The sequence below is a fragment of the Tenrec ecaudatus genome, chromosome 9 (assembly GCF_050624435.1).
Source record: "Tenrec ecaudatus isolate mTenEca1 chromosome 9, mTenEca1.hap1, whole genome shotgun sequence".
NCBI classification, from domain to species: domain Eukaryota; kingdom Metazoa; phylum Chordata; class Mammalia; order Afrosoricida; family Tenrecidae; genus Tenrec; species Tenrec ecaudatus.
The window spans coordinates 32,131,726-32,148,213 of NC_134538.1; the positions used below are offsets into that span (position 1 = coordinate 32,131,726).

Below are 16,488 nucleotides of genomic sequence, written 5' to 3' on the forward strand. Positions count from 1 at the left end.
TCCCCTCCTACCTATACATGGCAGTGAAGACCCAATGTGACCAGCTTTCTGATTTTTAAAAAAGACCTGAGAGATCTGTTCATTCATGTGATAGCTCCTGGTTTTTGAATGCTGGCAATGAATTCCAATTATAAAACAAACAAACCCTATGCAAGGTGTGTGTGTTTGCACCTGAGAGCTGGATGTAGAGGCCACCATGGGGTCACCTGTGAGACTGGACTCATTCCCAAAGGGATTCCTGGTACGTTGGGCCCAGTGTCAGGATCCAGAGCCTCTTTTTGGGGAAAAGGCGCCCAGGTTCAGACTTGTTTTTAAAAGCTGATTGTAAATGAGCTGGAAAAGAGAGGAATAAAAACAATTACGGTCACTCTAAGAAAGCATTTCTAGTCCATGGATCATTTACTATTGATCATCGAAACACATGCAAGTGTGCATGCCCTATGGCTGACTTTCAAACCTCTGTATCTTTGGAGTTTTTGATTTACTTAGAAGCACTATAATAAGCAGCACATGACAATTACTCCCTTCAGTACTCCCTGTAATCAAGATAAATTATCTTGCTATTGATGCAAATGGGATAGGAAAACCTAGAGTTCTCTAGAGGAGGATAAACTCCACATTATGCTCACCACATTTGAATTTTGCAGCAAAATCATTTTGGGGTCAATCAAAAACTTATTCTCCCAAACTTTTTTTGTCATTCATCCTAAGTCACCTCCAGAAATAATTAACAAACCATACCAACAAGTTAGTGTTTAGCCTAGCAGTGAATTGTTTTGCTTTTATCACTTACCCCTTATAGAGCACTATGCCCTCAGACCAGGGGCATCATTTGACACTCACAGGTGTATTATTACAAACACATTTACATATTGTTCATATTGATTTACAATTCCTTTCCTTCCACTGCCAAACCAAAATGGAAAGTACAATTAACCATATAGGAGTTTTTGTAAACCCAGTCAATTCAATTTGCATTCTCTCCCCTTTTATTTCTCCCTCTTCTTTTTTTTAAATACTTTTATAGGGGGCTCTTAGATCTCTTATCACAATCCATACATTCATCCAGCGTGTCAAACACATTTGCATATATGCCACCATCATCATTTTCAAAGCATTCTCTTCCCACTTGAGCCCCTGATATCAATCCCCCCCATTTATTCCCTCTCCCTACCCGACCCACACTCCCTCACGAACCCTTGATAAGTTACGGATTATTATTTTCATATCTTACATTGTCCTCCATAGCCCCTCATCTACTTTTCTGTTATTCATCCCCCTGGGAGGGGGTTCTAGATTGATCCTTGTGATCAATTCCCCCTTTCTCCCCCCACCCTCCCCTAATCCTCTTGGTATCTCTGCTCTCCTTGTTTGTCCTGAGGGGTTTATCTGTCCTGGATTCCCTGTGTTTCAGGCTCGTATCTGTAGCAGTGTGCATTCTCTGGTCTAATCTGATTTGTAAAGTAGAATTGAGGTCATGATAGTGGGAGGAAGGAAGCATTAAAGAGACAGAGGAAAGTTTGTATTTCATCCGTGCTGTACTGGCTCATGTCTTCCCTGGGACCTCTCTGTGAGGGGATGGCCAGGTGCTTTGCATTTCCTAGCTAATGTCTCTTTCCCCAGAAAGGGGCCTTCCACGGTGGTCCTTGTTCTTCCTGCCCTCCGCCCAAGCTTTCTGCAGGCCAGTGGGGCGCCCCCAGGGCAGACCCCTCCAGGCAACCTTGAAGCTTTTCGTGTACCTAACTTCTCCTGTGCTGCTGCGGTTTAATTTGTTTTCTTCTTACTCCACATCTTCATTACAAAAGCTCCTTCTTTTCAGCCATCTTTCAGTCATATCTTCCCAAGTGACTTCTCAGTTTCAGTTCACCCAATCCTCCCCCTGCCAAGAAGAAAGGCTGCGGGGAGGAAGGAGGAGAGGAGACCGGAGAGCGAGGGAGCAGCTTCATCAGCTAACACTCCCTTGAAATCACAGTGGTGAGCCCTGTGCGGTAGGAGTGTGAGTGATCTTATTTTATTGTGTTCTCTGTTTTTGGGGATTTTACCACTTGTTGTCAGTGAAGATATGCGCTTGGTCAGTGTCCCTAGAAAAAAAGAGTGCAGCAAAAGTTTGTTTCTTCGCACTTGACTGGAGGAGCATTCCCGGGAAAGCGAAAGTGCGTGTAGAAATCCAGACCCATTGCCATCAGTTGGAGGCTGTGGCAGGGAAGGTTGGGTGGAAATGGAAAGCTAATAACGGTGAGTGCCAGAATGAAGACAATGCACCTCCCCCCAAACTATCATGATCCCAGTTCTACCTTACAAATCCGGCCAGACCAGAGCATGTACACTGGTACAGATAGCAACTGAAAACACAGGGAATCCAGGGCACTCTGGACCCCTCAGGATCAGTGGTGAGAGTGGCGATACCAGGAGGGTGGAGCGAAGGTGGGATAGAAAGGGGGAACTGATTACAAGGATCTACATATAACCTCCTCCCTGGGGGATAGAAAACAGAAAAATGGGTGAAGGGCGATGTTGGACAATGTAAGATATGACAAAATAATAAATTATCAAGGGTTCATGAGGGAGTGGGGAGCTGGGAGGGAGGAGGAAAATTAGGAGCTGATGCCAGGGGCTTAAGTGGAGAGCAAATATTTTGAGAATGATGAGGTCACCGAATGTACAAATGTGCTTTAAACAATGGATGTATGGATTATGATGAGCTGTATGGGCCCCAAATAAAATGATTTTTAAATGAAGAAAATGTTCTAGAACTGACTGTAGTGATGATTGTACAACTCTTCTTGATATGAGTAAATTATTGAATTGTGTGATTTTTTAATTATTTGCCAATAAAACTGTTTAAAAAATTGATCGGCTCATAGAGACCCCAGAGAATAGCCTAGCACTTCCCCACAGGGCTTTCCAGACAACCATATTTACAAAAGCAAACAGCACATCATTCTCCTACAGCGTAGCTGCACCGCCAGGGCCCCATAAACATATCCCAAATGGTGCGAGCTGTTCCCAGCTTCACCAGAAAACGTGCCTGATTACTCGCACACTTTCCTCACTCTTAACTGCTTCTCACCCGAGAAATTTGCAACGCTGGCTGCCACGCACTGCCAGAAACCCCTCACCTTCATTACAAGTTTGATTTTGAATTAATTTTTGGTCGTGGCATATTCAGAAGCCTTTTACTCTCGCCAAATTGTTCACAACCCCGCATCCAGTTAGGGGATCCCCAGATGGGGTTGCAGCCCACAGCTTAAGAAGCTTTGACTTGGAACATATCCAGAATGGCCACCGGGAACGATGTCACTTGCTGGTGCCTTTGTCTCTCCTGTTGGCTTGCTAACTGCCCCACAGGTGCAGCTCATGCTACCCAGCTCCTTGGGCAGCCCCTGGAGAAGCCCGGGCGTCTTCCATGCGCGGGCCCATGTGGTGCCCAAGGGAAGCCAGCCCTCCTTCTCTCCCTGCCATGCACAGGGACCCTCGGCCTGCAGAGCTGACAGTGGGAGCAGAAGCAGGAGCCAGGGCTTTGTGAGCACACTCGTAGCCTGAGCTATTTCCAGGGTTGCTCCAGCCAGGAAACAAGGCACACAGCCAAAGCCCACTGATCACATTTACTTCTATCTAAAACAGGTCATTACACTGGAGATCCCCTCATAGAGGAGTTTAGGAGAGGAGATGGGTCCGTCAGGCTGCGATGTAGTCTGATGAAGAACACAGCTTTCCCCTAGATCCTGGATGCTTCCTTCCCCCAACTACCATGATCCGAATGCTACCTTGCAGGACTGGATAGGGCAGAGGTTGTACACTGGTGCATATGGGAGCTGGAGGCAGAGGGACTCCAGGGTGGACGATACCTTCAGGACCAGGGGTGTGAGGGGCGAGGCTGGGAGAGTGGAGGGTGAGTGGGTTGGAAAGGGGGAACTGATTACAAGGATCCACATGTGACCTCTTCCCTAGGAGATGGACGGCAGAGAAGGGGGGAAGGGAGACTCCATATAGGGCAAGATATGACAAAATAACAATCTATAAATTATCAAGGGCTCATGAGGGAGGGGGGAGCAGGAGGGAGGGGAAAAAAGAGAGGACCTGATGCAAAGGGCTTAAGTGGAGAGCAAATGCTTTGAGAATGATTGGGGCAGGGAATGTACGGATGTGCTTTATACAATTGATGTATGTATATGTATGGATTGTGATGAGAGTTGTATGAGTCCCTAATAAAATGTAAAAAAAAAAAAAAAGAAAATGATTAGGGCAAAGAATGTACAGATGTGCTTTATACAACTGATATATGTATAGGTATGGATTGTGATAAGAGTTGTATGAGCCCCTAATAAAATGATTTTTAAAAAACAGGCCATTAAATTTAAATGTATCGATCCCTTTAGTCTTTTCTTATTGTTGGTCTGTTCCAACTCCTTTACATCCCAGGTCCAAACTAGACACAGTGCTTTGAGACAGAGGTTGTAAACCGCAAAGCCCACAGGGGCCAGACCAGTAGCATCAATAGCGACACGCGCTCAGAGGCAGCCATGCCAAGTGCAAGGGCTGTGGCATGTGGATTCGTTCATAGCTGCTCGGCTCCAGCCTAGCACTGTCACAGCTCATGTCTACTCTCCAAAGATTTTAAATTGAAAATCAAGACTGGTCTAGATTATCTTTTATTTTATGGTTGAGATCAAATAAAAGTGCCTGGTTCAAATATTTTGGATCAAATAAAGCACGTCAGTTGACACTAGATTTTTATCTAGCTGACCATCAACCTGTGACATTTGTTTTTAAAAGGACACTGTCAAACGTAGAATAACTTCACTTGTCCAGGCTTTGCATTGCCCCTAAATACTATTTCATACTTACTAAGCATGTTGCATGTACATAACATTATTCAATGTAATGCATGGATATCCTTCTTAATTTTCAGTACACTATTATTCTATATTGATCACATTGCTCATGTCAGGTCATCTTGGCTCAAAGCAGAGAATACCAGAAAGATGCTTACTTGCATTCCATTGACTATGAAAAGGCATTTGACTTCATGGATCATAATAAGCTGCGGAAAACCTTGAAAACAATGGGAATTCTAAAACACTTCATTGGGCTCATGTGGAACTTGTACGTGGATCAAGAGGCAGTGTGAAAACAGGTCAAGGGGATATTGCATGGTTTAAAATCAGGACAGTTGTGCAGCGGGGTTGCCTCTTCTCACCGTACTTGTTCAATCTACATGCTGAGCAAATATCCGGAGAGCTGAGCTTTATGAAGAAGAGTGCAGCATCACAATTGGGGGAAGGCTTACTAAGAACCTGGATAAGCAGATGACACACGTTTACTTGCTGAAAGTGAGGAGGAACTGAAGCACTTGCTGATGAAGATCAAGGATTGCAGCCTTCAGTATGGATTGCAACTCAGTGTAAAGAAGGCCAAAATCCTCACAACTGTACCAGGAGGTGACATCTTGATAAATGGAGTAAAGGTTGAAATTGTCAAGGATTTTGTCTTACTTGGAACAACAATAAATGCTCGTGGAAGCAGCAGCAAGAGATAAATGCGATGTATTACAGTAGTTAAATCAGCTGCACAAAACCTTGCTACAGTACTGAAGAGCAAGGATGTTTCTTTAAGGACTAAGGTGCCTGACCCAAGCCATGGTACCCTCCACTGCATCATATGCATGTGGAAGTTGGACACTGAATAAGGAAGGACTAAGAAGAATAGATGAACTTGAATTGTGGTGCTAGAAACTAATATTGAAAGCACTATGGCCAAAAAAAGGTAAAACGGGCCTGTCTTAGAAATAAGGCCAGAGTGCTCATTAGAAGCAAGGATAGCAGGACTTCATCTTACATATTTTGGACATATTATCAGGAGAGACCAGGCTCTAGAGAAGGACATCATGTTGAGTGACGTGGAGGGATGGCAAAAAAGAGCAAGGTCCTCAAGGAAAGGTATTGTCACAGTAGTTGTCTCAATGCGCTCAGGCGTAGGATCAATTGTGAGGACAGTACAGGGCCATGCAGCATTTAATTCTGTTTTGAATAGGGTCACTATGGGTAGGAGCCAATTCAATGGCACCTCCCAACAATAACAACACTATCACCCTCACTAGACTACTTGTCTGTCAGTTGGTTTTACTGAGCTGTAAATTAACCAAAAAGTGTCCCTACCCATAATGTGCACAGAAATCCAATCTCTAGATATACTATCTTTTTTAAGAAAGAAAGAAAATAACTTTGTTGAGAAGCCCTGAGCAAGGATCCAAGAAGATTCCTAGGCTCTTTAAATACCTAGATATTTTCAGAATTACAGGGAAACAGAGAGGTAATTTATACATATTCACAAAAAATGGTGAGGTAAGACAAGGGATTGGGTGAATTTATGTGCGCTTCCATTTGTTAAAGAGCTATGTAATTTTTAACTTACTGTGCAGGTATTCAGAAAGCACTGGGGTTTGGGCTCCAGGAAACCAGGAAGTATGCCTGAAGGGTTTAATAAATCTGACATTAATCCAAGTTGCAATCAAGATATGTTGGTAATTATTGATTATTGGAATGTAAATGTGGCAAGCAAAGATGAAGGATAACTCAAAACTCACTTCTATCTAGTCAATGCCAACTCATAGTAACCCTTAGGATAGGGTAGAGTTCTCCTTGTGGGTTTCTGAAATTATAACTCTTTCTACAAGAAGAGAAAGGCCTAAAGCTGCTGTTTGGGACAGCTAGTGGTTTTGAACTGCTAACCTTGTGGACTGCACCCCAACACATAACCACTACACCACCAAGTCTGGTTTAAAAATAAGGCCTTGATGATAGAAATTATGCCAGAGAGCACATGATAAAACTTTATAAGATCAATCACTTATTCACTGCGATTACTTTTGTTCAACAACATAAATGACAGCTATGCATGCGGGTTCTTCCAGATGGAATAAACAAGAATCAAGTAGACTACATCTGTGGAAAGAGACAATGGAAGGGCTCAATATCATCTGTCTGAATAAAATCAGGGGCCAACTACATCAAACTTATTCCTGAAACAGTCTCTAAATTTAGGTTGGAACTTCCATATGGACAATTCATGGAAGTTTACACTGAACTTAAACAAAATCAAAACAAGTCAGGAAAGCCAAATTATAGTATTGAATCCATTCTATTTAAATCAAAGACTATTTCAAGAATGGATTCAACACATTGGATACTAATGACAGAAGACCACACAACTTGTGAGATGGCATCAAGGCCATCACACATACAGAACTGGAAAAGTCATTAAAAAGAAAGAAAAGATCAAAGCAGATGTCAGAAGAATCTCTGAAACTTGCTTTAGAACAAAAGAAGCAAAAGCGGTAGGAGAAATGATGAAGCAAAAGAACTGAACAACCACATGGCCAGCCCCACTATGAGATATGATGTCCCTCACTGACCCATGGCCCTGCAGGGGATAGCATTGGAGACACAGTGTGGGAATTGTGCCAAAACTGATCCCACCACACCGAGACAAAGCACTGGGGGAGTGCAGCAGAACAACAAGGGAATGGAGCGACAAGGTCCCCAGGGAATGCTGAAAATGGACTTTGGGGCCAGGGCATGGTGCCCCAACAGACTGGACTGGAGAACACTCCTAAAGGCCAACAAGCAATCCTTGAACTAACTACAAGCTTTTCTTTCTTGATGTCTTTTGTTTTGTTCTTTGTCAGTGGTTTGTTGTTGTTGTTTTGTTGTATACTGTTGCTTGGCTTTCCTCTGTCTTTCCTCTGTTTCTGTGCATGTTATTATCTCCACAGGTCTGTCTAAATAAGATAGGCAGGATGAAGTATCAGGAGGAAAAACAACAGGACCGACAGTTCCGGGGGGACTTGGGATAGGGGGACGTGGGAGTAAGGAAGTGGGGTTAACAAACCCAGGGACAAGGGAACAACAAAGGGTCCAAATTGGTGGTGAGGTGGGAGGGGGAGGCCTGGTAAGGAATGATCAAGGGTAAGGCAACGAAGAGATATAGCTATAACCCAGGTGGAGATGGAGCATGATAGTGGGGCAGGAGGAAAGTCAAGGGAAGTAGAGGAAAGAGCTTGGAGGCAAAGGGCATTTATAGAGGTCTAGACAAAGATATGTACATATGCAAATATATATATGAGGGTGGGGAAATAGATCTATGTGCCTATATTTATAGGTTTAGTATTAAAGTGGTGGAAGGACCTTGGGCCTCTACTCAAGCATCCCTCAATGCATGAATACTTTCTTCTATTAAATTGGCATTCTATGATGCTCACCCTCCCGACACAACCACTGAAGCCAAAGCAAGTGAACAAGCAAATGTGGTGAAGAAAGCTGATGGTGCCTGGCTATCAAAAGAGATAGCGTCTGGGGTCTTAAAGGCTTGAAGGTAAACAAGCGGCCATCTAGCTCAGAAGCAACAAAGCCCACATGGAAGAAGCACACCAGCCTGTGCAATCACGAGGTGTGGAAGGGATCAGGTATAAGGCATCATCAGAAAAAAAAAATCTTACCACAGTGAATGAAGGAGGAAGCGCAGAGTGGAGGCCCAAAGCCCATTTGTCAGTCACTGGATATCACCTCACAGAAGGGTCTAGGGGAGGAGATGAGGCAGTCAGGGTGCGATGTAGCACTGATGAAGAATACAGCTTTCCTCCAGTTCCTAAATGCTTCCTCACCCCCAACTACCATGATCCGAATTCTACCTTGCAAGTCTGGATAGAGCAGAGGTTGTACACTGGTGCAGATAGGAGCTGGAGGCACAGGGAATCCAGAGCGGATGATCCCTTCAAGACCAGGGGTGTGAGTGGCAATACGGGGAGGGTAGAGGGTGAGTGGGTTGGAAAGAGGGAACCGATTACAAGGATCTACATGTGACCTCCTCCCTGGGGGACGGACAACAGAAAAGGGGGTGAAGGGAGACGTCGAACAGGGCAAGATATGACAAAATAATAATTTATAAATTATCAAGGGCTCATGAGGGAGGGGGGAGCAGGGAAGGAGGGTCAAAAAGAGGACTTGATGCAAAGGGCTTAAGTGGAGAGCAAATGGTTTGAAAATGATTAGGGCAAAGAATGTACAGATGTGCTTTATACAATTGATGTATGTGTGGATTGTGATAAGAGCCTTATGAGCCCCAATAAAAAGATTTTTTTAAAAAAGATTAGACCTTTGCTTGAGTTTAGGGTTAGGGTTACTGGTAGCTTTAGGTTTAAGGGTAATGGTAGGGCTCGGTTTAGACCTAGGGTTATGATGAGTGTTAGGGACATTTAAGTTTTGAATCCACACAGGTGAACTTGTGTGGGAAACAGAACCTGGGAAAGAGTGCATGCGGACAAATTCTCAACATTCATATGTTAAGGGGTCTTCGAGGCCAGGGCTTCTGAGAAGGGAACCTTCACAATCGTAAACTGGAGATATGTTCCAATAACATTCTCCTAAAAAGTAAGTCATTCCCCTCAATGTCCTCCCATAATAATGCCAAATTTAAGGAGATGTTTGCAAACACATGGTCACTTACTAGGTGCTTGCAGGTCAACTGCTTGAAGGCTATCTGCCTGAAGGGTGTCTGTCATCAAGAGCAATCAGACCCTATTGTCTGCCCCACCCTAAGTACAGCCCACTCCCTTCTGATAAGGATCATAGATGATTCCCCTGGAGGAGAACTCAAAGACACCTAAGGTCAAGCCAGCTCAGAGACGACCAAGTTTAGGCTGCCACCTTGACTACAGTCCATCCATCTTGTTACATATGTACCGTCTATGTATCTTCCTGTCACATGTATACCTCTAGTCCCTCCCTTTCCTATTGTGTGTATACACCTAGCTCATCCCCATCCCCATTACGTGTATGTCTCCAGTACGATCCCTTCCTGCTATGGATGTGTTTACCATGGTTTGCATGCCGGAGATTATATAAACTCATGTGATCACATTACACTCTCTCTAAGAACCAGGACCTACAAATCAAGCCTGTCTCCTCTGAAATGTAGGGTTCCTATGTAATGGCAGCTCTGTAACACAAGATCCATGTTAAACCAAAATTTTATTTACCCCAGTGTGTTAGGCAGGGATCTCTAGAGAAACAAAATCAGGACACTTGTGATTAGATAGATAGATAGATAGATAGATAGATAGATAGATAGATAGATAGATAGATAGATCTATGTAGTGAGAGGGAGTATAACAGCTAGTTAGCCCACACAGCAGTACAGAGGGCTCAGTTCAACTCACTTTCTTTGAACAGTTAATATACTGATAGCCCTACAATTCACAAGGGCTGCAGGTCCAAGGTCAAGGAAGCAAACAGCGGCATCTGCTCTCAGGCAAGACAGGTAGAGTTTGCCCACTGACAGCAGACAGTAGGGTGGGGCCGCCACAGGTAGTAGCGTGGGAACATGGTGAAGCAGGCCCCAATGGGGTCTCAAGCTCCAGGAATTTCTGAACAGCAACACCACCAGTAGAATGGCAAAGCTGGTCTCGAAGGAGCCTCAAGTTCTAGCAATGCACAGCCAGGCGACAGACACAATCCACAGGTTGGCTCAGCCCACAGGTAGTGCAGCACATGGTTGAGGCAAAGGATTAGCCCAAGCAACAGCATGCTGGTCCAATAACCAGGGAGAAAGAGAAACGGGAGGCCAGCCTTGGAAAGTATTTATCTCGGTCGCCCTCCAATCAAGCTGTGACCTGATTAAACTCCGTCCACATGTTCCTACAGAGGCCTAGTCTACACAATAAACCTAACTATCACACTCAGTTTGTGCCCGTCATTCTATGATTTGTGTCTGACTGAAGAGCTATCCCACAAGCATGTGTATATATGTTATATACACAAAGGGACAAGGAGGCTAACATTTAGAGAGACACCCCCATGACTATCTCCCGCAGTCTCCTTTCCCACATATGTGAAAATAAAATTTAGAATCTTTCGAATCCACCTGTTTCTGTAACCTGGCAACAGTGACAGTGCAATATGGGGCCTCTCTGTTACCACCGTGCAACACAAGGAATTTAAGGATGTAGCTTAAAGGGTGTCTGAAGATAAAGGAAAAAAAGAATTTTGGAAAGTGTGAGGGAATGAAAATTCCCTGATCCTTTCAGAGAATTACATCCTGTTAACTTACAGACAACAGAATATTCTGGAGCCCAAGACAGGTAAAGAGCAATGAAGGGCTGACACAAGAGAACTTTGGGCTGAGACATACTTTGCTTTCCTTTTACATTTTCCTCACACCGCTGAGATCAGGTTTTCTCCATCACAGACTAACAGGCAGATAAATTCAAAATAATTACTCTACAGTGGCCTCAGAAGAAACCAGGGAGATTGACTTCAGTCCCTCTCTATTTATAATGGCAAGGATCACTCACATGCAACTTATTCTTCAGGCACTAGGGTACAAATCCACCTGCAGTGTCTCTGGGTTCTCCATCACCAGTAGTCACTGCTGGCCCTGCATCTGCCACTTTTGGGAAGGGACTTCAGTGGGTGGGACTCATATGCTATGATGGTAATACAAATTATAACCTGCCCTTCAAAAACCAACTCTCCATCACTACAGACACATCAAATACTCAGTTATTCCTGAAGCTGAGCTCCATGACTGCTGAGGACATGGTCATGTGTTACTGTGCAAGGTACATAGTGAGAGGAAGTCTGAGAGCCAGACACCAACCCACCCTGCAGGGAGGATGGCTGGGCAGCAAGGGGTGCACAGGACCACCCAGGATTTAGATACTGAAGCAGGTGCAGATGGCTTCAGAGCAGGTTTCATTTTGTGGTTTCTGATTCATATATATCTCACAGCTTCCCTAAGGTAGTTCTATTTTCTTAATTCTGTTTACTCCTGATATCTGGGAATTCAAAAGTTGTATTATAATAGGAAAAACTTTTCTGTCTTACAGCAGTCAAAGGAATGCAACCGGAAATGCTGGTGTGTTGTTGTTGTTGTTGTTTTTCTCCTGCAGGGGTGCAGCCAATTTACCCTCTCCAAGTCAAAGGAAGAAAGGAAAGTTTTGATTTCAAATGTATCCCAGTGAGGAAACCACAGCAGTCCAAAATAGAATGTCTTTGTGGTATTATGCTTGAAATCAGAATACAGAGAGAATATAAGAGGGTATGCAAAAACAAAACAAAAAATTATTTTCAAACTCTGTATTTAAATTTTTTAACAAAACAAGCTTACACTTAATACATTTGTCAAATCTGCAATTCCATTCTTGGAAACATTTTTCAAACTCAACTGTTTAGATGGCTAACAGCACCTCCCTCGTTTTTCTCTTCATGTCTACGTTCATCAAGTCACTGGCTTTTCATGTTCGTCTTCATTCATGGAAACAAAAAGAAGTCACACAGAGCAAGGTCAGGTGATTAAGGTCCGTGGGGCAAGAGAGGCATGCTGGCTTTTTCCACAAACTGGTGCACTGAGATAGCTACCTGAGCAGGTGCATTGTCATGGTTGCAAAACCAGCCCCCGTCTGTCACAAATCAGGACTTTTTTTGTTGCACTGTTACACAATCTTTTCCCCCATAGAAAGCTTAATTAACAGTCTGACCTGGTGGAATGAACTCCAAATGCACCAGGAGTCTACATTTTTGTCCGTTGGGGAAGGTGACAGGCCTTCCAAACAAGGTTTGTTATCAATGGACATTTCATCTTTTTTGAAATGAGAAAACCACTTGTACACTTCACACACACACCCATAGCGCTGTCCTTGTAAGCTGTGTTCAACATCACAACAGTTTCTGTGGCATTTTTCCTCAGCGGGGGGGGGGAGAGGGGATTTCAGAGCTGCATGCTGTTCTCTTAAATTGGCCATCACAAAAAAATGAAGTTCAAGTGAAACTGCTTTTAGAGAAAAAATTCACTGTGACCAGTGAGAACCTTCCCAGGTGAGGCCAGTGCCTGTACTAATTCAGAAGGAGTTGCTCACAGGAGCCAGAGGGAGGGGGTTGGGAGACGAGGGGGTTAATGGGATGTGTACTGTTGGTTTTTTCTTGGGGATACCCCTCATACATACTTTTGGCTTTGGAATTTACACTTTGAGGAGTCGCATGTAGATACTTTATATTGCCTGGGGTTTCAGGTCATTCACGTGAAACAACTGTTGCCCAGGAGAAAACATACAGAGCAAGAGGGTCCTGTGAGCCCTGGGCCAGTCTTGGGAAGTCTTCATTGACTAACTACGTAGCAGGGTCTACATTTTAATCACTCATAGTCTGGTAACTAAGAGAAAACTCCCAGTATTATGGACCCTTTTACTTGGCCATCCACGTGCAACCTGCCTACTTCTGAGCAATGTAGCAAGTTACAAAAGTTTCATAGAGACCCTAAGGAAGCGCCCTTAGGCTAACTGTATTTTATAAAGGAGGATTTTTGTTACAACGGGAATAAAAGGAAAGGTGTCTGTGAGAGGTTTTGAGAAGGTGAGGGGTTACGTTATGCTCAGCAGGTACTGAGAAGAAGTTACAGAGGCTGGCATCAAGACCCCTTCACTCAATAAACCTTAAATTCCTGCCTTTTAATAATATGGAATATGGGCAAAGCTCTTTGTCTTCTGTAATTTCTTCCTGCTGGATGCTTGGTGAAGATATGTATACTTTTCTGCAAGAAAAAAAAGGAAAACAATGAAACAAAATATACATACATATTAAAATGAGGCATCCTAGGAGCAGCAGGACCCATGGATCAATTAAGTCTTTTTTAATCCAGAAATTCCAAATGTATTTGATCAGACAATGTGTCCAGGGGTACATATTTTGAGAAAGTTTATTTTACACTTCACATTTTAAAATTTCACATGGTGGAATTAGATCAATGTGTTTCATTTTAGGCTGATTCCTCCCCACCCCCCACCCCCCGCCCCTTCTCTTCTATCTCAATAGAAGGAAATGTTTTCCAACATGGACCAGGCAGGGATTCTTTTTTCAGGATTTGTCACTTTCTCCCAGCCAGCTTGTTCTTGCACCCAGTCTCAGTAACTGCTATCTGGTCAACTCTGACTCGCCGCGACCCTGTAAGACAAGACTCTTTACGGGCATAGAAGGCTTCCTCTGTCTCCCTCGCAGTGACTGGCGATTTCAAACCTTTCTTCCTTTCTTTTTAAAAATCATTTTATTAGGGGTTCATACAACTCTTATCATAATCCATCTATATATCAGTTGTGTCAAGCACATCTGTACGTTCATTACCCTCATCATTCTCAAAACATTTGCTAAGCCCCTGGCATCAGCTCATTTTCCCCTCCCTGCCCATCCCCCCTCCCCCATGAACCCTTGATAATTTATAAATTATTATTTTGTCATGTCTTACACTGTCTGATGTCTCCCTTCACCCACTTTTCTGTTGTCCGTTCCCCAGGGAGAAGGTTATGTATACATCCGATAACAAGGGATATTCGGTCACCCAATTAGAGTTTTGTTGAAAGGATGTCATGCTGGGTGCTCTACAGGCCAGGAAGGTGTTCATCAAGCTTTACTGTTTCCTGTTCGTTTATAGGAATTAACATGCAGGTACACCCCTGTCCATCGTGTTCCTGTTCTTAGATGCTGTCCAGATGATTCTGACCCCTAGTGGCCCCTTGGGACAGAGTTGCCCCCTAGGGTTTTCTTGGCTCAAATCTTTATGGAAGCTGATTGCCGCTGGGTGGGCTCCAGCCAGCCCCCTTTTGGTTGGTAGCCAAACGCTTCACTACAGAGCCCCTCTTCTGGTAGAGAATTAAATTGTCATAGCGATTAGATCAGGGCCCCTCAGACAATTGGCACCTCCAGCTCCCTCTGCCTGCCTCTGATGGCTACCGACGGCGGTGGTTCATCCTATATCAGATCCCCTGGTCCAGCAAGAGCCCTGATGGCTGGTCCCCTTCCCCTCCCCCACTTCACCTGTTCCCGAGATGACAGCTGGCCTGGGATATTCCCTAGTGCTGCGATGTCCACACCCCCAAAGCCCCCAGGGAATTCTTGTGCTGTCACCTTGGTGCTTGCTACTCAGTGTGTCCACCCGGGAGTCCGTGAGGGTGCAGACCAAGTTCAGCTCTCCACTTACACAAGTCTCCCAGGTGACCTGCCCGGTCACCTGCTGTGAGATTGTCCTACCCCAGCTGGCCGAGGCCTCAGTTCTTGAGCCACACCTGGTGGCCAGGGACAGTCTGGAGGCGAGGTGAGCCGCTGCTGCCGCTGTGTGGAGAGGCGCCTGGCCAGCAAATGTTTGTGGTGGCTAAGCCAGGATCAGAGAGGGACTCCTCTTTGCGCTGGTTGGCTTTGAACTTGCTGCTCTGTAAACTGTGCCTCATCTGACTGTGTGGGTGTTCTGACCCTGCCAACGACTTCCTTGGTTGATTGGGTCCCTCAGAGGGCTGTCCCTCCTGTGAGTCCCCACCCCCACTCAGCCTGAGTGCAAGCACCCTGGGGGCTGAGGGGGGGGGGAGGGTCGGGTGCCCTTGCCCGCCTTGTCTGTGTGTCCCCGTCCATCAGTGACTGTGCCAAGGCGGTAATAAACATCTGTCAGCCGGAAAAAAAATTGGGAGACTTAATGGAGAATCTTGTTCCCCACCCTGAATTCAAGATGCTGGGTGTGCGGACCATTCCTCAGATGTCTGAGAACCCACTGGCATACAGCACATTTACTTGGGCAGGCCTCCTCAAGCATTTGAGACAGATGCTCATTTCTAATGCAAACGTGGAAGAAGGTATCAACTGGCAAGTACGGCCACCTGTATCAGGACTGCCTCCTCTTGGCAAAACACCTTTCACCAGGGAGCTTCATTTGAACACTTCTATTGCTAACTTGGTCATCCTTCGTGGCAAAGATGTGCAAAGTGCAGATCTGGGGGGATTGAAAGATCCAGCCCTCTATACTTCCTGGTTAGCACCTGTTGATGCTTTTAATGTATGGAAAACTCAACGAGCCTTCAACAAGTATGAGAAGTCTGCCACATTGGTCAGCAACAGCCAGTTCGTAGTCAAGCCACTTGATCTGATTGTCGGCAAAGCGTGGAATGTGTTTGCTTCAAAAGCCTACATCCATCAATACACAAAATTTGGAATTGAAGAAGAGGACTTCTTGGACACTTTCTCTTTGTTAGAGCAGGTCATTTCCAGTCACTGTAACCTCTGATCTTGAACAAGAGTGTTTTGGGACTAAAATAATTATTGTTAATATCATTTCTGTAAGGGTTTCAACGTCTTATTTGTTAAAGTAACAGTGGAATGCTGGTTTCGTTGTGCACACTAGACCCAAAGGAAAGGAGGGACATCTTTATATTACAAAATAATGTTTTCAATGAAAACATCTTCTACTTACTTTTCATTTTTAGGGGAAAAATTGGTTCTTTTACAAAGAATATTAGAAACCCTTGCTGAGCTGTTGAGACTCGTGTCTGGAGTAGCCAAGGAAAAAGAATATTCCACTTGCCCTCATATTCCTAAATCTTCCGTCTTTTCTGAAAAAGAAAATTCATTCAATATAAAGTAAACCTCTGCTGCAAAATGTTAAGCTAAGAAATTCCAG

General features: G+C 44.4%; 1 pseudogene; it reads left to right on the forward strand.

Moving 5' to 3' along the window:
• The first annotated feature begins 11,579 nt into the window (after window positions 1–11,579).
• LOC142457188 (tubulin delta chain pseudogene) lies at window positions 11,580–16,111 on the forward strand (annotated as a pseudogene).
• Window positions 16,112–16,488: the final 377 nt, after the last annotated feature.